This window comes from Augochlora pura, chromosome 6 (assembly GCF_028453695.1).
Source record: "Augochlora pura isolate Apur16 chromosome 6, APUR_v2.2.1, whole genome shotgun sequence".
Taxonomy (NCBI): Eukaryota; Metazoa; Arthropoda; class Insecta; order Hymenoptera; family Halictidae; genus Augochlora; species Augochlora pura.
The window spans coordinates 20,929,021-20,940,836 of NC_135777.1; positions in this window are offsets into that span (position 1 = coordinate 20,929,021).

Below are 11,816 nucleotides of genomic sequence, written 5' to 3' on the forward strand. Positions count from 1 at the left end.
AAGCTGTGCAGCAACGGCGGCCGAGAGAAGGGGAAACGTTTGAAAACGGAGCGAGGAAGATAGCGGGGAAAATAACAAGCTAATTACTAAATGGCGAATGTCTGTTCGTTCCGGCTGCGCGGGAATGTGCCGGAACACGCGGTGAAAAATGGCTCCGATAAAGTTCGCCGATTTTTATTTGTGATTTAATGAGACGCTTAATCGAGAGAATCGGCTTCCCTTTCGTTCGCGCTGTTGTAAAGCAACGCCGGAAGAATACAGAAGCACGATAGAGAGAATACAGTAGCACGGTAGAGAGAATACAGTATAGTATAGACCGCGAATTGCATATGCGTGTCTTCGCAACGCTGACTGCGCGATAACCGATGAAATAAAAATCACGATGTATATTTAAGCTGATAAAGCTAGAAAGCGAGGATCGCTCTTTGCGCGAGAGAAATCGTGGTCTTATAGAACAAAGATTTTGCGAATTATTTCTGGCATCTAGGATCGTTACTTTAGGGATGTTATAATCTCATTTGCTACCAATAGATCGCATTTATAACGCAAAGGAGTAGATAAAAGACAAAATTAATAGTATAGTCGGTGAAATAAAAATCACGATATATATTTAACCTGATAAAGCTAGAAAGTGAGAATCGCTCTTTGCGCGAGAGAATTCGTGGTATTATAAAACAAAGATTTTGCCAATTATTTCTGGCATTCAGGATCGTTACTTTAGAGTCATTATAATCTCACTTGCTATTAACAAATCGCGTCTATAACGCAAAGGAGTAGATAAAATATAAAACTAATGATGCGAGAAGAATTCGAGAATATCGTTACCATACTGTAGATTATTACGCGAAATAAAGATCTGTCGCATTATTTGCAAGAATTGGAGTTATTCCACGTATCTCTTGACTTCGCAGTTTTAGAAAATTGATAGCAATATAAAATTATTTTTATATTCGTCGAAAGCTTCCTTTCTATTACATTTTATATACCTATTTTTGTCGTAAGTATATAAAGTCTAATTATTACGTTATGTTTGACTGATTTAATTAAAAGAAGAAATAGATTTTTACTTGGTATTTGTTTCTTTGGGGCTGGTATTGAACATTTTCCTTATTCACTAGTTATTGTTAGTTAGACGTGTGGGTCTTTTAACGATGAGAGAAATAAGCAGGATTAATATTTAATGGAGGCTTTATATTACGTTTTTATATAAATGAATACCATCAAATACGAAAAATCAAATATAGGCAGCCAATCGGAGGCGAATCAAAGATTCCACGGTCCCAAAAACGGGGAAAGCACGACCGCGAATACGTCTAGTCAAGAATCGCATAAATGTTAATACACCTATCCGAGAATCGCACAAATGTTACCACATCTGTCCGAGAACCGCACGAAGGTTAACAGACCGAGGGAAGTTTTCGACTGCCGGTCACGGAGCATATCGTTTCCAAAGTCGCGGAGGGCAGGTTTAACGACACCGAAGCCTTCCGAGAACCTCTTCCCGCGCACTGTTATTTACCTTGTTCTAGCCGCGCAAGGTTTTTATCGGAGTTCCCCCGAGCCCTATTATTATGATTATTAAATCATCAGTCTCCGTTAGCGCGGTCAAACTTTCCATCGATAGCGCGAGCGACGGCGGCCCCGGCACGGTGCTCGTGCCTCGTAATCCTCTTGCAACCGTCCCGTTGAGCGAAAGAGCTGGCCTCGCGGTACTCGTGCATTCTTGCCGGCCCCGAAAGGGGGTTGAAACGCACCGGTGGTTTTCCAGCTGAATTCTCCGTGGCAATCGAACGGCACCGATCTGACGTGCTCGCTCGTTGGCTGAAGTTCGAGCCGGTGGCAGGCAGCCAGTCAGCCGGACTAGCAAAAGCCAAGTCAGTCGAGCAGGGAAGCCGAGCCAGCTCTAGCCGACTCGAGAGTCGGCCGGGTAACAACGCGCGGGGAAGGCAGGCCGGCGCACGCGAGTTCCGCGAAATTATGTATGCCAAAGGTTAAAGAGAAAAAGCGGTGATTTACAAGTCACGAGAACGATAAGACGGTTAAGGAGCAGGTTAAATACGGGGGCTCGGACGGGAGGAATCGTCGATCCACATAAATCGGTTCCCGCCCGGATCCGGTTGACGCTCTTAGTCCATATATGCATACAGGTATATTACGTGGACACCGTGTACGCAAGACGCGCGTAGAGGTAATCCAGTGAAGCGAAGATAACTGTTCACTCGAGTGGCTGACATTCCGTCGTTCAAACATTAGATGTTATCGATCGGAAATCACGATAATGTGGAAGCGAATCATGGTGATTAGGATAATAAGTTTACATTGATGTAGCGTCCGATTATTTTGTTTGCTGATCAAAAATAAACGAAATTCTTATTATTCCTTTAAATTAGAATATATTATAAGAATATAATTTCAGACTAAGCAACACCAAAAATGCATTTTGCGAACCTTGATAACGTACGTGTTATGCTCAACATTTCATAAAACGCAATTGATTTTGCTACAAGTTACAAATAATCGGAGATCTCGAAAATCATAGCTTTGTCTTGGTTTTTGATAATTTTGGCCGATACTTGTCAAGAATCTGCAGGTTTTTTAAAATCTATCAACAGTTACAGCTTGATCCTATGTTAACCAATTCCAATAAAATTCTCAACATGCATATATCACCCATTTAATTTTAGCAAAATTGAAAAAGAAAGTATGAGCAAAATTAAAAGAAAAAATATGATTAAAATTATAAGAAAAGGTATGATTAAAATTAAAAGAAAAAGTATGATTAAAATTAAAAGAAAAAGCATGATCAAAATTAAAAGAAAAAGTATTCATCCGGTAGACGAGTCCATCTATCATCCAAAAAAATTCGAGTCATTTGGTCGAGTTTAAAGAAGGTTGTATCCTCGCAAAGGGTGCCCACATATACATGTCCCGTACCGTGTACACGGTCCAAGGGTTGACACGCAACAAGGGGACAAAATGGCGGGGGGAAAGTCGGGCCAGGTAGCCTCTGGGTCCTCCTCTCTATCCATCTCGGGCCAGACGAGGATGCCAAGGGGGCCGAGGCGTCGTCCTCTCGTGTCAGGGGCTGACTCGCGCGCACGGTGGAAAAGAGCAACGGGGCTTGTTCTATAACTACTTTGACACGTTCCCCGTCGCTGTTGTCAGTGAGTTTCGCCTTAAAGAACCGCGGGATGTCGTGTAGCTCGCAGCGGTGCACCGGGCGTCCCGCGGCTCTTTCAGCCGAAACACTCCGAAACACTTTAAAACCGCTGTAACCGGCGCGCTCCTTCCACTCACGGGGCCTCCTCGGAGTCGCGCCGCGTGGCATACACGCACACTGATGGATCGGATTTATGCGAATAACGAAAACCGACAGGGATTCACCCGATTCTTATCGCCGACCTCGACGCCGATCGATCAATGCTCGCTGACCGGCATGGGAATCCACGGCAGTGCCGCTGTACTTGAAAATCGACGCGGTTTCACGAAAATCGAACGTTTATTGCGGAACGTATTGGGGATTTAATTTTCCTGCGGAAGTGTAAAGAAAGACTAGAACATATGATATATATTGTATAGGGTGGTCAGCATTTTTTCGTAAATATGGATAACATTTTATAGAACACTAGGTTAAATACTTTACTGAGAAATTTTGACAAAAATAAGAAATTGCGAATGAAATGATATCGTTAACCTATAAGTGAAGAATTCATTATAAAAACATTGGCTGCATAATTTTTGTTGCGAAAAATTTTAATGTCTTATATTTGCTAGTAGAGCAGTAGTTCTATAAAATTTTATAAAACACTATATTTTATAAAACACATAATTTAATTATGTTTTTAAAGAAAAATATTAAAAATAATTGTTTTTTAATTATAATGATTAAATTAGTAAATTTTAATTATTCATCATCCATAAACACTTTGCTGAGAAATTTTGACGAAAATAAGAAATGCGAATGAAATGATGACGTTGACGTACCGGAGAAAAATTAATTATAAAATCATTGGCTGCGTACTTTCTGTTCTATAAAATTTTAATGTCTTATTTTTACTGGTGGAACAGTAGTTCTACTAGTATAACAGTAGTTCTACAAGTAAAGATAAGCAATATATGCATTACAAAGCAATTATACGATGTTATGCTGGAAAATAGAAGGGGTTGTATCTAGGGTTGAGTAAATCTAGGTTACACTCGCAAGAACAGTTTCAAAATAGTTTACAACGATTGAGAACGCTTTCAACTAAATATCCAAGAATACGAGCACCAGCCTCGCGAGTTCGTTTTTAGCAGTTTGAACATCGAATCCAGTCTTAATCGCTGACTTTAAGCAAACGGCACAGTTTTCCTCTTTGTGCGTTTCATCAGCGCTCCAGTTTCTTTCACTCTCTTGAATCTGCTCCTTTGAACTTTCTTCCCAAGTTCTTTTCTTGTACTTTAATTCCTTTTCCATTTCCTTCGTCGACCAATAATCTATACTAGCATAAAGCTGGAATCTCGTTTCATTTGGAGTTTCCCTTTTTCTCTACCTATATTTTTCTACCTATATTTCTTCGCAATAAAATATAACATTTTCAGAAATTATCAAATGTTCTGTTTTTGGGAATAGGTCAGGGAAGTCGATTGCTGCGGTGTGACCAATTGTTGCATCTTTGTTTTTGGCCATAAGTAACTATACATTCGTCAAATAAGACGAATAAAATTTTCTGTTTTACATTTTAGATTTTTTTAATAGATTTTCTATTTTAACCCCTTGGTTACCTATAGGCGCTTAGAAACTTTGCGTTGGTAACATTGAGAGCGCCTATAGGCATCCTGACAATTTTATTTTACTAGATATGTTGTGAAAAAAGCCTTAATTTAATATTAAATGTTCAATGTTTACAGTAGCAATCGAAATACGAAGAAAGAAATAATATTGTTTTAATGTAGCGAAATTTAGTTCCTCGATCTTTGAGATTTGTTTTCATAAAAATGCATCCCTACCCAAAAATTTACGGCGCTCATCGTAACACAATTCTTGCCCTATGGCAAAGCCGGTGCGCCAAAGCCTGCCATAGTCAAGTGCTTAATAAAGAAATCGAAGCAATCGATCACCTGAAAGTAACGAGCTCCTCAAAGACGTACCCCCATTTCTGAAATTTTATGTCCAACATGCAGCTACTTAACATCGGCGCGTTACCGTAGTTGCTCTTCGGCAACGGGTCCGCCAAATTCTCTGGCACGGCCGCCTAGTCAATGCAACGGACCGTCCGAATCCCGCCACCGGGTGTTTGCCTAAAATTTAAACACCGGCGGCGGAAATTGTTTATACTAGCTGCAGCCGAGGCTCCTTCAGGTTCGCCGGGCCAAGCCGGAGAGAGCCCGAATACCTTGCCGACCGTAAGACTGTGGGAATCGGGGGAATTGTGTTTGCCCTGTTGACGATATTATTTGAGTAGGTGGGACCGGGGCGCCGTATCGTGTGCGAGCCCAGGTAGCAACGATTATGGCGGAACAAATTTCCATCGGGCAAATTTGCGAGGGTAAATATTAAAACCGGGGAGAATTTTCTTCATTAACTCCCGGCGCGCCTGATAACCTGTTTGGACTGCGGGACCGCGCGCGTTTTCGACCGGGACTCCGGTTTTCTTGCTCTGAAAGTTACTTCGCGGACACCCTCCGGCATAGAAATGTTTTTCGATAATTTGTATTTTCCTTGGACGCGGTATCGTCAAACCTCGAATCGAGAAATTAAGGAAGTTTCGCTTGCAAAAATCGGATTTAATCTGCAGGCTCTTTTGTAATTGCAAAATAACGTTGATGCGTTTAATTCTAGGTTTAGAGAGAGAGAGAGAGAGAGAGAGAGAGAGTCGCGCGCAATTACAATTTATTTACTCAAGTTATTATAATTACGAAGTAATTCGGATCGCCTTTCAATTAAATTACGGTGCATGTAATTAGTAATTACAGTTGCAATGCGGTTACAAAATGCTAAGTAATTACTGTAACTGAATTGCATGTAATTAAATGAGAAAATAGAATCGGGACAACTCTGATTTTATAATTGCAAAGATAAATTTATAAATAATTCGTAAAATTGTCAGGTGAAGCAAATATTACGATATAAATCACTAAAAATTGAAATCAATATACTCTAATAATAATAATAATATATAATAATATATATTGTCACATTAATGAAGTAAACTTAATATTAAAACTATGAATTGGTGATCGAACCAGATGACATCAGCACTAATTTTAGCTGTATACATTCGACCGTTTAAAATGCATTCATCGTTGCCCGTGACTCATTGATAAGGGAAAACTGATGTCTCAACCGACATGAATCACCTGCCGCGAACCGCGGATCCAACATGGCGCGTGCACGGAACACCTTTTGCCCAGCCTGCTAAACGGATCTTCCGCGCATTTTCCTGTCCGCTGGATTTTTTTCCCACGGCAAGATCGGAAACGGTCGCGGCAACGACGGAGTAATTAGCGACGGTATCGGGAGCCTTGATCGGCGGACACGCGCGTGCATCGTCGCCCGTATCCCGCCGGTATATTCGTTTTATTAGGTGGGGCAGATAAGCCCCGCTTGGAAAATATTACGGTGTGTATTTATCGAACGTAACCGTGTCCGGAGGAACGTTTTATCGTTCATTACGCAACGGATTGCCGCTGTCAGTAGATTATCGGAGCCGTTTAATTAATTCCATTGGCTATCTTTCAATTGTTATCGTCGCTCCGACAGTGCAGTTTCGGGATGCTTCCTATCGATCTCCTCGCGAACACTTCATCGGCTCGGGTTCGATGAAACATTATCGTGTGCGGCAACGTTGAACGGGTTCGCCGTTCCGTGCGCCGTGTGTCATTCACAGTTGCAATCAATATTTAAACGCTCTCTTACAACGGTCGCGTATATTATAATGATGTCAGGGTTAGATGCACGCGACTGAAAAGATATTATAATTTTAATGGTGCGAAAGGACGCGAGAGTTTTAGTTGGAAAATTCAGGGATTTTTATTTTCACAGTGTACGCGTAAGTACCGTAGAAGAGTTAATCATTTTTACTTGAACTGCTTAACTTTTTTTATAATATAGCTAGACCCCTAGCAAACTCGGAGGAAATTTTGCAACAATTGTGATCTTTTCTACACAAAGGATTGATAAATAAAAGATTTTTTGTTTTATCTAGCTAAATAATAATTTTAAGGAAAGTGCCATTTTGACTGTAGACATTTATGCACTCATAGTATATGCAGATTTTTTAAAAGTATTAAATCTCTTAGTCAATATAACAAATTTCTTTCTACTTATAATTTTTATAAAATGCCGCGCGAAAAATCAGAATTTCTACTTTAGGGCTTAACAATATTAAATGTAATTTACCTGAGCAAAAGTCTAAACAATAAACACGTTAAATCAAATCGACTCAAAGATTTGTAGCTAGGATAACAATGAACTGAATATTTCGAACGTCTCAGATTTTTCAATCGGCATCGATACTTGTCGAACGGAGCAGATGGGAAACTAGGAAGTTACGGCGGCGCGATTAGCCCTTGCATTATAGAGCAGTTAGGTTACGATCGAGCCGGTGCAAACAATGGTGAAAGACAATTGTGCAATCCGGTCGGGGAGAGTCGGGGGTCCCATTCGAATGCAACTGACACTATGTAAGAAGTCGTTTCGAAATTTCAGTTTCTGCTCGGTCGGTCCGTTGCGCAACGCTTCGGGAATCCGCTCCCACGCGAACAGTATGCTTTTCATGTCTCATCTTGGGCATTTAGAAATTCGGTCTGTGAGTCACTGTGTCAACGACGCCCGGAACTCGGAAAACGGGGACGATTAGCATCTAGCAAGGAATACGCGATTGCTTTCGATACGATCCGCGCGATTTCCGCTGGCTGAGAAATCTTGCGAACTGTAGAGCGCATTGTCGTAAACCATCCAACATTGTTCGAAATAATTTAAGAACACTGCTAGCGTATTTTTAATTAATTGAAATTTTTCCAAAAAAATAAGTAAATTAATATATATTTCCTAAAAGATCGCCTAGTCAAATAATGATTATTTAATGTTTTGTTTTTCGAATATCTGATCACTAAATTGTGTATATTGTGTACTCCCGAACAAGGCGAGGAGATGAATTGCGCTTAGAAAAAATTTGGTAAAAACATGAAAAATTTTTAGCAAGATTCTTACATTATTTCTAAGGCGTTATAGTAATCAAGTTCTGCTCTTCGCATTCGAGGAAAATCCCCTACCCACGCCGATGACTCTAACCAAATTGACCCACATAAAATAAAATAACTAAACTAACAGCATAATACAACAATAATACCTCGGCGTTAATTCCTCGAGATCTCTGATAAACGCGATCCGAGCTAAACGAATTCGGCAAAAGCGACACGTGACTGCAATAAATACGTCCCGGCTCCCCGGAAGTCCTTCTGGCATGAACGAACCCTGCTCCGCGCTATCTCGCAACAAATTTGCCTGGAAGATGTCCGCCCGAAGTAGTCGGCCAATCCTCCGCATCCCTATAAACCCGGTCTAAGATACGCATCAGTAATATTACATTCCCGTTGACATCGTAGATTGCGAGAGTCCGCGCGACCGGCGTCGGATTAATGGTGTATCTCGGCGGGGTGCGCGACAATGTCTGCGCCCCCGGGCCATCTCTGGGGGGCGCGCAGTAATGCTCCGTTTTGATTCGCGGCCGGCCGTGCGGCACCCCTCTGGAACGGTCCAATGTAAATCCGGCGCCTGTGTACGTACAAATCTACATTGGCGGAGAAAAGCGGCGTGGAGCGCGGAGATTTAAGGCCGCTCATTGTGCCATCCGGGGGGGAAAGATTTGTCCCCCGGAAACCCCTCTATCGGCTCGCCACCCCACACACGCACACACAGACACAGACACATGTCCCCCCGTGACTTTTGCGCGAACCCACAAAATGGCCGATCCTCCGCGCTGAATGCCCAAGAGTCAAGCGGTGTCGGCGTCGGATCGCCGGTATTCATGGTTTTTTGATCGTGCCACGGGGCCAACAAAAGGCCATAGAATGCACCTAAAGTCGAAGATACGGTTCGGGCCGCGAGAACCCCGGGATCGTTCCGATTTCCATGGTTGCCGAGGCAAAACATCGTCGCAGGGTCGTCGTCGTAGTCGTCGTCGTCGTCCACCTCCCCCCCCTTCCGCGGACGTCTTCGATAAACCTTCGGAAGTTACGCGCCTCGACGGACATCGGGGCGCTCCGGATCGCGTCCGGGCGAGTTTGCTTGTTGCCCGGGCAACTTCTCCGTCTCCCTCTCCCTCCCCCTCTCCCCCCCCCCCCCCCTCCTTCGAATAGCTCCGGAATAGCCGATAGATATTTACCGGATAGGTGGTTGTTCGGTCTTCGAGAGCGTTCCAGGTATTTACGAAATTACCCCCGGGGAAGTTCGGGGGATCGTAGGCCCGGGGTAACCCCCCGCGCGATCCGTAACGATCCCCGGAATCCGACGAGGTACAGAAACGACCGACGGACACCTCTCATAAGCCCCACGGCCGACTTCGTCGATCGACCGGACACACGTCGGCCGTGTTCCCTAACGATCGACCCCCGGGTCCCCGTGTCGCCGAATGTATATCTCTCTCTCTGGCCCGTTCCACCCGGCCGGCGGATTTTAAGGAGTGGCCGAACGCGAGTCGTCGGCCGATCTTCGATCGAACGAGATCTTCGAACGAGCCCGCGGCGTATAAACACTGGGCTCGTTAGCGGAATCGTTGATGGAGCAACGCCCATTGGTTAACCGGCTCCCACGATGCCCCGGACTGTTTAGGGGAACGTCGCGAACGTGATTACGGGCCGGGATATACGTTTATCTCCGTGGCGGAGTTATGCGAATGATACTTCGTTCGAGGGATCTATTTTAACCCTTTGCACTCTGAGGCACCGCTAACATTATTCTATCGCGTTCTAAATAATTTCTATACTAACAAAATTTACATTTAAAAATTTTTTTAAAGCGAAACTGTTGGTATGAATGACAAGAGTCAATTTTGTACGGAGAAAATGCATTTTGTTATATAAAATAGAAATAGTATAAGCTAGGAAGGTTTTTGGCGAAAATGGCTACGAGCGCAAAGGGTTAATTGCTTTCTTTTCTGTTATTATTAGAGAAATATAAAATATGCCATTGGTGATAGAAATTCTTTAATATATTACAAATGACGAGTTTCTTAGATTCTAATTTTTCAATTTTAATTGTTTTCTTTTCTGTTATTATTGGGAAAATATAAAATATGCCATTGGTGATAGAAATTCTTTAATATATTACAAATGACGAGATTCTTAAATTCGAATCTTACAATTTTAATTGCTTTCTTTTCTGTTATTATTAAAGAAATATAAGATATGCCATTGGTGATAGAAATTCTTTAATATATTACAAATGACAAGATTCTTGAATTAAGGAAGCGTCCGCATACATATGAATGTATTTAAATAGTATTCAGCAACTTGAAGTCCATCGGGATCTTCGGCTACGTTGCTCGGAGCTGTTCATGAACTTTTCAGCTTATTATTCTCCTTGTCGGAAGATCGAAATTATTATACAGGAACGCCGCTCGAAGTCCAATGATCGTCATTTGTGGATAAGTACTTCCTTACTCCGAGTATATTAACCTTTGCGCCCGGAACGATTAGGATACTGGTAGCTAGTGGACAAAGGACGGACCTTAGGGGTGCGCGAGGTTAAAAAGACTACAAGTTGCGGGGACCGAGGAATTATACGATTTTAATGGACGTTTGGTTTAAACTTAAGAACTGGTAATTTGTCGCGAAACGTTGTCTTTCCCTCTGGCAAATGTAACACAAAACTCTAAACAGCGAAGGAATGCTAGTTACAACTGCAGGACACAAAATTGTATAATATTAACCCTTTGCACTCGAAGCCATTTTAACTGTAAACATGAGATAAAATTTCTGGCAAATCTATGGTAGTCAAATTCCGGCAATGTTAACCCTTTACACTTTACTAAAAATTTAGCTCAATGTTAAATTTTTGATTCTATTTTCACTTTATTTATTTTATTAATCGAGAAAGATATTTAAATATTTAGTATACTGGAGTTTACTTTAGTACAATCTAACACATTGGTATCAATAACAGACACCAAATTATTGATCACCATGACAACCGATTCACAGGTCAGAGAAAAAAGCCGATTAAAATAGTCTACCGGTCGGTAAAATGTTAATACTTCGAAAGGATGTATCAAAATTTAATACAACAAATTAATAAATTTAGTACAGTAAAACCCCAGGTTCCTTTGTCAACGTTCGGCGAGATGTTACAAATTCACCATTTCAGGCATTCGAGTTTCGTATGTTAGGAGCCGGTAGGAAAGGGCACCGCGTCTCGTTGGCTATTAGGAAGGGGACCGTCCTCCTTGGATAGGAACCCGCGAACCCGGTATATCTTCGTCGTCGGTGTTTCGCGGCAGTCAGCGCCATCCGGGAGGCCGTTTATTCGCCCGTGTACCCGGTGCACGCAACATTGACGGCGATGAAACGAAACACAAACACACACACACACAAACACAGGGGCGGTCTGCAGGCGGTCTTTCCAGGACGAAAGCTCCGCCTGCCGTGAGCGCCGTGCCGTGGTGCATGCACGAGAAACGTCACCTTCTTACGCGGCCAACTGGCATCGCGCATCTGCCCGGTCTCGGGTCTCGGGGTCTCGGGGTCTCAGGTATCTTTTCGCCGCTCGCGGGCCGGTGCAAAAGCAGCGCGCTCGCTCGCGACGATCGGAGGTGAACGCCAGCCGAACGGTGCGC